Below are 11,670 nucleotides of genomic sequence, written 5' to 3' on the forward strand. Positions count from 1 at the left end.
TGCTGGCTGCCCTGTGTAATAATAATAACAGTGAAGTATTTAACGATTAACTTCAAGGGGTCGCCTCTGACGTTCGCCCAGACCAAATGACGAGAACAATGACGAACACAATGGCAAAAAGCTGTTAAGTGCTTGACTAGAAACCTAGAGGTCGCGGGATCGATTCCCGGTCGAACCTTGGAGTTTTCAGTCTGCATTTTAACCTAGTCTTCACCTCTCACCGATGTGACGAGTCACCAGAAACGACACGTGTTTCAGATTCCACGTTAATCTGTAGGTCCCCTTTCTCCGGTTGGTAACTGGGGTAGGTTAAGAACAAGCAAGTTGCCGAAGTGGCGTCCAACTCAAAGACTTGCACCAGGCCAATGAGCGACACGAAATTATTATTATTATTATTACTGCGATCCTTCGAATAGGGGAGGAAGGTAGACGATTGGAATTTTGTCGTCGGCTAGTTGCAGATGGCCGCGTAACGGTGCGTATGCGACTAAGCTGTATTTTGCCCCACACGGAAGTAGAGGCACCCAGTGTAAATATGGTTGAGAACAGAATCACTCGCAGCCACATGTTGAGAAAGAGGCATGCAACCCACACGCTTGCGTCTACTTACATGGAAGGGGGGGAGGGACAGCATGGCGACGAGGCTTAAGTCGCACAGGTGTAAACCCGCGTTAATCCCATTAATATTGTTTTCTTTCATTCGTAACAGTATCAATAACCCTTGTAAACCGCATCGGTAGTCCAAAAAAAAAAAAAAAAAAAAAACACATATTTTTGTAGAGACACATTTTTGAGAATACTTATGTGTAAATATGTGATGTGGTACGATAGACAGTCATGGATTGGGCCGGTTATGTTACCACATCGTTTTACAAGTACCGTTACCGTGACTTCCCTGAAAAACTGCTTCTCAAATTAATGGGAAAGGTTCCTTTAACTACAAAAATGAATATGTTATTGAAGCACGAGGGTTCCCTGCACATCCAATCGTCGGGTTACATATCTAAAGCTGACATTCTGTGAGTATTTGTTTGGGTTAGATTCTAACTGCCGTATCCTGGTAACCAATAAAAATTGGACACATGTGATATGGAACCCTTTATTCGATTTAGTCTATACTACTAAATCCTTATATATTCACTATTTCTCCTGGCACACATTATACACAGCGTGTTATGGTAGGGCGATCAGCTCCCTGCTACTGAGGAGATAGAATTCGGCGGAAATAGGAAGGCTTTGGGCGGTAGCTATTTGTTTTTAGTTGCATCCAACGTTAGCTAGCCAGAAGTACTGTGTGGGGTAACCAGTGTTGTCTGCAGTGTTACTTTATTCTATTTCACTGTGTATGTATTGTTTCCTTTCCTAATTCCTTGTGATAGATGTACATAATTGTTGCAGTTATGGCCTTTATTACACGTGTCAGTACATAATACCATTTCACTTTAGATTACGAACATATGTTTAAGCAGTCTTTTACAGCCACATATGACTTCACAGAAACATGAGGCAGAAATTAAGGTGCCTGTACTGAGGAAGGCTGGCGTAACCGATGTCGTGGGCTTCCGACAGTGGGCTTTGCGACCCGTGATGTCAACGTGGTGTTTGCGACGACAGTTATTTTAGCCGTATGTTTTCCGACCGTCAAAGAAAGCCGCCACCGTGGGGGAGCCTCTGCCGTACATAGGCGTCTTTAAATGCTCTTTTAATTTCTTATTTTTAGCTTTTTATTTTACTTGTACATTTTTTTTCTTTCTACGACATTACCGCAGCAAGTGATTAAACTTCTTGCCTTATTTCATGAATTTTACGTTCTCACTTGTAAGAAAGCCAAAGATTTTAGACACATTCTTAAATCTCACGAGTCGTTATATATCATCATAATGTCTTAACATTTTGTAAATATCTATGTATATTTTTCTTCTTTTTCGAAGAGGAATGCCAATGCAATCTTTTTTTATTTCAAATATAACATTTACTGCTTCAGCTTATTTATCACAAAGCATACGTTCATATGATTTTGACTTATTGAGGAGTTCAATGCCAACCTTCGACACCATCCGTCGTCCTGTGCCGATGGTTAAGAACATTTCACATTTCAGTTGGTATACTATAATTTGCATCCATTGACTGAGCATATAGCCTGCAAATTTCGTGACCTTTTCTTCATTGCGCTTTCCCTCCATCATTAGCATCCAGGCTTCGTCAACACTGTTTGGTGGAAGATGTACTACTGCAGAACATATTCGGCAAAACGATCGTACTTATGCTCTATCCCTGTATTCCTCGGTTCATTCCAGTTGTTGTATTTTGTTGGATGAAGTGAAAATTGCAACTGGGAAGGGATGTTACTGAGAACACTGTTTTCAGAATTTTTAACTGTATTTATCTCAAAGTCTAGCTCTGCAGTTTTCGGTAACTACCCAGGCATCTTATTTTTAAATGTAGAAAAAAAAGTATTTCATACGTATTTTGACTTTTGTGTGGGAGCAAAGCAAATAAAACAGAAAATACCTTCCTCTCTTCTTCTGTGCTTCCGAAGTCAACGTGTATGGTGTGCAGTTGTTTGAAATGTTTCCATAAGAACAGTTCGATTTTCACACAGGATTTTCTTTGCTTCTTTTGATAGGAAAAAGGCCCATCGTCAGTTTTCAATAAACTATCACCTTCAGTTAATGTCAAAATATCTTCGCTCAGTTGAATCTCTGAACTAATGCCAGGGTTCTGAGTCATCTCAACAGCTTCCTTCTTTCTTCACACGATGCAGTCTCGGAGTTCTGGTAATCTGATATGTTTGCGACGAAACCTAAACCTTTCTCTTCCAGATATCGAAAGTCCTATTTTAAAAATCTGGAAAATAGGTACTGTCTTTTTCTTGGTAGACTCTTTTTCCTGCACTTACGCATTCGTTTCTTAATCTGCACATCTGCTTCGTCAAGTGGGCAAGAAAGTTTCTCTTTAGCCATGATTCTGCCATTTTCAATTTTAAACGGCCTCGTTGCTTACTCTGTTCGGTATTCACGAGCAACCAGGTCGTATACTCTTTACATTTTCTATGTACCCGGTGGCGAGGACCATCCTTGAGAAGACAGGATTCTCTTTCGTTGTTGTAACTCACATTGTGTAAAACTCAAGTATCTACATCTCTATGTCTACATCTACATGGATACTCCGAAAATCACATTTAAGTGATTGGCAGAGGGGTCATCGAACCACCTTCACAATTCTCTATTATTCCAATCACGTATAGCGCACGGAAAGAACGAACACCTACATCTTTCCTTACGAGCTCCGATTTCCCTTATTTTATCGTGGTGATCGTTTCTCCCTATGTAGCTCTGCGTCAACAAAATTGTTCGCATTCGCAGGAGAAAGTTGGTGCTTGGAATTTCGTGAGAAGATTCCTCCGCAACGAAAAACGCCTTTGTTTTAATAATGTCCATCCAAAATCCTATATCACTTGAGTTACACTCTCTCCCCTATTCCGCGATAATACAAAACGTGCTGCCCTTCTCTGAACTTTTTCGATGTCCTCCCCCAATCTGCTAAGGATTCCACAGCGCGCAGCAGTATTCAAAAAGAGGACGGACAAGCGTAGTGTAGGCAGTCTCCTTAGTAGATCTGTTGCATTTTCTAAGTGTCCTGCAAATAAAACGCCATCTTTGGTTAGCCTTCCCCACAATATTTGTTGCCGGCCGCGGTGGTCTCGCGGTTCTAGGCGCTCAGTCCGGAACCGTGCGACTGCTACGGTCGCAGGTTCGAATCCTGCCTCGGGCATGGATGTGTGTGATGTCCTTAGGTTAGTTATATTTAAGTAGTTCTAAGTTCTAGGGGACTGATGACCACAGATGTTAAGTCCCATAGTGCTCAGAGCCATTTGAACCATTTTGAACCACAACATTTGTTCCTTCCAAGTTAAGTTGTTCGTAATAGTAATTCCTAGGTATTTAGTTGAATTTACTTCTCTGACAGGAAATCACGAATCCAGTCACATAACTGAGACGATATCCCATCAGCACGAAATTTCGCTACAAGCTGCTAGGGTGGTACAGTGTCAAAGCCTTCCGGAAATCCAGAAATACGGAATCAGCTTGAAATATCTTGTCAATAGCACTCAACATTTCGTGTGAGTAAAGAGCTAGTTGTTTTTCCCAAGAACGATGTTTTCTAAATGCGTGTTGACTGGGTGCTCCCAGTAGCTTAGGCATACGAAACTATATGGAAACGAAGGCTGTCGGCGAGGGCACTGCCTGACTGACGGTGATAACACATCCGCTGCTGAAGGACTGGCGTAAATCAAAAGAAATCAAAAGTGGAGGAGGCTCTGGTCGGGAAACTCATGATACAAAACTAATTGGTTGGTAGTCTCATGGTACCTGAGGCACACACAAAAGGGTCGGAAACACCACGGTCGGAAAGCCCACGTAACTGGCGTAGTGTTATAGACTCTCTCATAGCAGTATCTTGTCTTTCAATGAAGGGAGTGGCAAAACGTTCAAATAGGTCTTTACACAATCCTTAGCATTTTCTGCCAGTCACGCAGATGTGCTTTCATTTTACTGAGTAAGGCTATGAGAGAAGAAATATTTTGTTAGACCAAACATCACGTTTACTCTTCTTTTTCCCCCACCCTCACAAGAGCTAAAGAAGCGATCGTGTCGTCAGAACTGGTCATATTGGTTATATAATTTGTGCATGCATGCTTCAGTTGCATGGGGCGAGGACGATTTGCGCATGCTTGCGCAAAATGCTTGCCGATGCATAACTCTCAAGTCTGCAGTACTGTGTGTGGTGACTTCTGCGTGGCCGCCAAGAGGAATTGGTTTCCAGTATGCTGGTCGGAAAGCGAAACCACTAACAACGTGAATCGACTTTCACAAAGGGCTTTATAAAGCATATAATTTAAAACAGCAAACAGCCCCAACTATGACTTACAAAAGTTTACTTAAATCAAACCTTCATCGGTTTCATACTTATTACAAATCCGTCTTCAGATGGCTCTTATTCATTTTATTTCTTTCCTGTTGGGTCTCATATTGTAACTGTTATTAATTTTGTCCACTAAGCAAACAAAAAATTATTCGTTCGTAATTCGGTGTATTTACGAGAGTTTTGTTTTTTCTCTTTCTTTCTGACCTTCACAGAAACGTATATGAAATGACGTTGAAGTTCAAAAACATAAAACGAGGCGAAAATTTCCGTGGTTTATATTCCCGTACAACTAACTCGTCGTTTATTTGTGAAGGAATGATGGAAGATTGGGTTTAACGTCCCGTCGACATTGAGGTCATTAGAGACGGAGCACAAGTTCGGATTGTGTCAAGAATGGGGAAGGGAATCGGCCACGCCCTTTCAAAGGAACCATCACGGCATTTTCCTGGAGCCATTTACTAAAATCATGGAATACCTAAATCAGTTTATAGCCGGACGCGGGTTGGAACCGTCGACCTTCTGCATGCGAGTCCAGTGTACTAACCACTGGGCCACCTCGCTCTGTTCGTTCCAAAATGCTACTCCAGGCGGGTGTAAAATGAATGTGCGCAACGGAAAATATTGAACGCGAAAATGAAGATTTGGCCCTGTAAGACTGCCCCCTGAAGCAGATCTTAGGATCTCTTAATGGTGATATTACCTCCTCGTTCTTGCTCTTTAACATATAAATTACAACATAAACATAAATGAGTGATTTAGTAACTACTAAATGATAAATGTTGTTTCTGCTTATACATTTATTGTAGATTAAAACCCCTTTATATTACATATGTTTATATAGCAATGTCCTATGCACATAAAGAGATACAAATTAATTTCCTAACTAATACGATTGAACAATTGCCCAAATCTGCCCCTTTTTATGGCTACGCGATCTAATATAAATAACGCGAGAGGACTGACATCATCTACGTACCAAACACTAGATGACACTACTTTCAAAGATCATCTAAAAGTGGTGTGCAACCTCAGTGGAAATAAAATTTACGTGATCACAGCTGTTTAGCTTTATAACCCTAACAAGCCAAAGCAATTAGCAATATCACTGTATGTACTGCATCCGGTGCATCGGAGTGATGGTTCTCGTACACGTCTGCGGCGACGGAAGAACTCCAGTCACAAAATATAAAAAAAAACCCTCATTCAAACACTAGGAAGCATAAGACAGTCCGCTGACTAGTATAATCGAATACTGTCTTCTCCACTCTGTGTTCTACAGACGAGAAACGCGAACTCCCAGCCACAAGGACGGAGTTCAGGTAACGTCTCAACGTGAGTATATGGAGAAGAAGTGCTCTCAAACACTGAACGCTAAGTACTCAACGACGACTCCCTACCCGGAGGCGAAGTCCAAAATCGTATAAGTTACAACAGTACAGTGCCTAACCGTTCCTACTATAAAATCTCCTGAGAGCAAAGATAGCAAGTCCGTCTGTACCAACAAAAGCTGATACTGAGCGACCGTCAAACTCGGGCGCTCAAAACGGAAGACATCTCTCCACTACTGGCTTCCCTGCAAAGCTCGGCTCCCCTCCCTCGTTTCTCAGAAGGCGAATCATATTCACGAAATCACGGAATATTCTCCCTCTTTATAGATTCTTCCAAATGCCGACCAACCATATTTTAGTCTTTTGTCGTCCAGCACGGAAAGTTTGCGAGGAAATACCGATGCTCATACAATGGTACGCTTCTCAGAGTAGAAATCCTCAGAAATAACCCAGCCTGCGATTTCCGAGGTAACGCTTCCTCATTCCTCTCTGCTGCGTCCAAGATTTTCACAGTTTCCGAAGAATTATCCGGTTATCCTTCCGGCCCCACTACAGTACTGGCCAGCCGCCGCTGTATTGTGCTTCAGCGCTCAGGTGTCCCGACCGTCCCTTCCGTCTTGGCTTCTTCCTGTGTCAAGGAGGACCAACACACCTGTGCGGGCTTTTCCACCCAGGGCTTGGGTTACGCTTGCCGTTTCATTTCCACTGACGTTCCAACCTCTACTAGTATAGGCAGTCATTCATTACGCCGTTTTGATAATAAAGACACTCCGTCACCTTTCATGCAATAAGTGTTAACAAATATTTCCAAGGTGTATGTGAGAATGTCAGTCTTCTTTAAATGTTCCTATATACGATGTACAACTTACCAAATGAAATCACGGCAAAGTATGTAGATGAGTGCTTGTAAGGTACAAAATTATAGCCACCTTACGTCGTCTGCTTCTGCTATACATTTTAAAGTTTCCACATTTTGGTACGTGCATTACGTGAGTGCTGTTACGATTTCGATAAATTGCTTGAATACACACCACTCTACGTTTTATTGCACACACGCTCAACATTTGCAAAACGTGGCTCAGTTTCAAACAACAAAAAATTACTTTAAAAGTCGCTTTAGTAATGAACTTAATAAGTTACCGAAGCTCTATAGGGTACATGCGCACAGTAAAATACATTTTTTGTGGAGCGACTAAATTAATTTAAAGGTCAGAAAGAGAAGTAAAATTTGTAGGAAAAATTCTAGTATGGCATTCTTTTGAGTGGCTAAAATTAAATAAACAGATATTGTATACAATTAATGAAATTTTTGTGGGTGTGAACTATCTAATAAGATCTCATACATAATACACTGTAATCAGATAACATATTTGTACATTGGCATTCTTCTGAATGGCTAAAATTACATAAACAGATATTATATATAAACAAGGAAATTTTTATGGGTGTGAACTATCTAATCAGATCTTATACATATTACATTGTAAACAGGTAACATATCTGTACACTGAACGGAACCAGCAGTGAACATCAGCATTAGATAGGCTACATTATGTAATGTACAAGGGCATAATCAATCTTTTTTTTCTTCATTTGTTAAAAACTGTGTATAAACATCGAATCTAAGGTTCCATTCTACATTCTAAACAGCATTACGATATACACCGAAGCGCGAAGAAAATGGTATAGGTGTGCATATTCAAATACAGAGATGCGTTAACAGGCAGAATAAGGCACTGCGATCAGCAACGCCTACATAAGACAAGTGTCTGGCGCAGTTGTTAGATCGGTTACTGCTGCTACAATGGCAGGTTATTAAGATTTAAGTGAGTTTCAACGTGGTGTAATAATCGGCGCACGAGCGATGGGCCACAACATCTCCGAGGTAGCGATGAAGTCGGGATTTTCTCGTACGACCATTTCATGATGTATCGCGAATATCAGGAATCCGGTAAAACATCAAATCTTCGACATCGCCACGGCCGGAAAAAGATCCTGCAACAACGGGACCAACGACGACTGAAGAGAATTGTTCAACGTGACAGAAGATTTGCTCGGATTTCAGTGCTGGGTCATTAACAAGTGTCAGCATGCGAACCATTCCACGAACTGCCTAAAAAAAAAAAAAAAAAAAAAAAAAGAGAGTGGGCAAGGGATGTGGGAGGAAATCGACTGCGTGTTTCTCGTGGCAAACACCCCCGCATTTGGCTTCAGCGATTTGTGGAAATCACGGAAAGCCTAAATCTGCGTGGCTGAAAATGGATTTTAACCAGAGTCCTCCCTAATACGCGTCTCGTGTCTTAATCAGATCATCAACTCGCTCCTTGTGTCGACCAAATTCTGATACGCGATGGGCCTGCACTACTCTGAATGGTTTCAAGCATGGTTGTCAGCAGAAATTTATTCAAGATGGCGAAAGATTCTGAAATAGCCAATTTATTATATATCTGGTTCGATGAATTTTGGACCATGTCATGCTTCGAAAACTAGATTTGAAAGGAACTGAAGAAAACTTTTTGTATCTCAAGCGTTGATAGTTATCTGTTGAATACCTTTTGAAGATAGATTACACTGGCACTTAAAAGGTAGCGTATTTCATGAAAGTACATGTTTTTACGTTATTATTAAGAATATGGACGCCACCTTTTTGATATGACTGTCTTTTGACACAACAGACAGTAAAGAGGATAGAAGTGGTTTGTTTTGCTTGAATGCGGCAGTCTGCGCGCATCAGCGCATTCTCTGGCCGCGCGCGGCTCTGAAGCTGACAAGAGGGGTCAGGCACGTGCGGCGTTGCACCTGACGGCTGTGGGCGGCGCACGTGGAGGTGTCAAAAGCGCTGAGGTAAGGACGTGATGTCACGTGAGCAGGTGCAGTTAGCACAAAGGGCAGCCAACAAATGAAAACGAATTCGCATATGAAACGCAAACCACAAAACTTGCAGCAGAGTATGAAAACAAGTTCGAGAGTTCAGCGAGGCCATTCTTTTAATATATAGTCTGACTGTGAAAGTTATTGGGCCAAGAAGAAATTTGTAACGATTTTTCATACTTAATTTAAAAATAATTATAATAATTTAACCACAGAACACATCGATCTACTATACGAAAGCGCTCATTGATACGAATCGTGTGAGTTAGCTACTTAATTAGCCAGTCAAAGGCGACTGAATCAAATGTTTAATTAAAGTCAGAATAAATAATTGTACGAAACAGCTACACGAGTATCATTGCAGCATGTAGTGGATAACGTAATTACACGTCAGAAACAACATACAGGGAATACAGGGATAGAGCAGAAGTTCGATCGATTTGCCGAATATGTTCTGCAGTAGCACGTCTTCCACCAAATAGTATCCACGAAGAGTCGGTGGTAATGATGGAGGAAAAGCGCAGTGGAGAAAAGGTCACGAAATTTCAATTGAAACAATGCGAAATTTGTTGTGTGACTAGCTGGATATTCCCGCTTCAGCCCCTATGGTTTCATGAAGTTCCGATTTGTGGTGGCCTATACGTAGACATCAAAATGGCGCCTGTAACGGAGCTGCGATTGAAGCAGAGAGCTGCCACTGTTTCTTTTGGTGGAAAACCAAAGCCTCTTAGATATTCATAGGTGCTTGCACAATGTCTACGGAGACCTGGTGGTGAAAAAAAGTACGGTGAGTCGTTGAGAGAAGCGTTCATCGTCGCCGTAACAAGGTTGGCAAACCTGTCCAATCTCATGAGTGTCGGCCGGTTGCTCACAGGTGTGACTCCTGCGATGTTGGGAAGTGCCGACAGTCTCATTCGATGTGATCGACGGATCACAGTCAGATACCTGGCAGCTCAACTGGACGTCTCTGTTGGTAGCGATGACACACTCGTTGGGGTACTCAAATGTGTGTGCTCGCTTGGTTCCTCGCTACCTAACAGAACACCATAAAGAGCAACGAAGGACCATCTATGTGGAATTGCTTCCCATTTACGAAGCTGATTGTGACAATTTTTTGTTGAACATTGTCACAGGCGATGAAAAATGGGTTCACCGCTTCGAACCGGAAACAAAACGGCAATCCAAAGAGTGGCGCCACACCACCTCCCCTCCGACGAAAAAGTTCAAAGGCGGACCCTCAAATTCAAAGGCGGCACCTCAGCCGGTAAAGTCATGGCGATGGTTTGCTGGGGCTCTGAAAAGGTTATTCTGTTTGATGTCCGCCCTCGTGGTGCAACGATCAATACTGAACAAAAGTCTCCAACGTGTTCGTCGCCAGAAAAACGCAAACGAATTTTCCTTGTCCATAACAATGCAGGGCTTCACACAAGTCCGCTCACCCGAAAGGAGCTCACAAAACTTCATTGGACTCCTCTTCGTCATTCCCCCTACAGCCCGGATTTCGCACCTTCTGCCGTCCATCGGTGTAGTCCAATGAAGGGTGGACTCCACCGGAAGACGTACATGGATGACGGAGAGACTGTTGATGCATCAGATGCAGCAGGACGTTGGCTCCAATGTAGACCAGTAGAGTGGTACCACGCGGGCATACAGGCCCTCCCAGTAAAGTGGCGTGAGGCTGTCGCATTGAAAGGAGATTATGTTGAAAAATTGGATTTTGTAGCCAGAAGACCAAAATGGCTCTGAGCACTATGGGACTTAACATCTGTGATCATCAGTCCCCTAGAACTTAGAACTATTTAAACCTAACTAACCTAAGGACGTCACACACATCCATGCCCGAAGCAGGATTCGAACCTGCGACCGTAGCAGTTCCGCGGTTCCGGACTGAGCGCCTAGAACCGCTAGACCACCGCGGCTGGCTTAGCCAGAAGAGTGAGGAATAATATGGTGTATTGGAATCCTGAATAAAACCAACCTGCTTTCAGAAAAAAGTGTTGCATTACTTATTTAACGTCCTCATAGCTCAGTAAATGGTATTTCTTCTTTCAGTTGACGCATTTGTCTCCATAGATTTTTTTTATTATTATTATTATTTCGTTTGGCATCAAGGATACATTACTTGAATTGAACAGCAATGATGTTACTGGTAACACAATATGCATATACTACAAATAAAATAGATTACACTCATTTATGGTAATAAAAGTCTTAGATTAGATCGATAAATCAATAATATACATATGGATAAAAACACTATGATGAGTTACATGTAAAAGAGAAAATGTGGTTTTTATAAACAGTAATATTGACAAACAGAGCTTCAAGTTGTAATAAAAACTATAGGTTAATATCTAAAGTATCCAGCCAGGAGACCGAGCGAGGTGGCGCAGTGGTTAGCACACTGGACTCGCATTCGGGAGGACGACGGTTCAATCCCGTCTCCAGCCATCCTGATTTAGGTTTTCCGTGATTTCCCTAAATCGTTTCAGGTAAATGCCGGGATGGTTCCTTTGAAAGGGCACGGCCGATTTCCTTCCCA

Source organism: Schistocerca americana, chromosome X, assembly GCF_021461395.2.
Source record: "Schistocerca americana isolate TAMUIC-IGC-003095 chromosome X, iqSchAmer2.1, whole genome shotgun sequence".
NCBI lineage: Eukaryota > Metazoa > Arthropoda > Insecta > Orthoptera > Acrididae > Schistocerca > Schistocerca americana.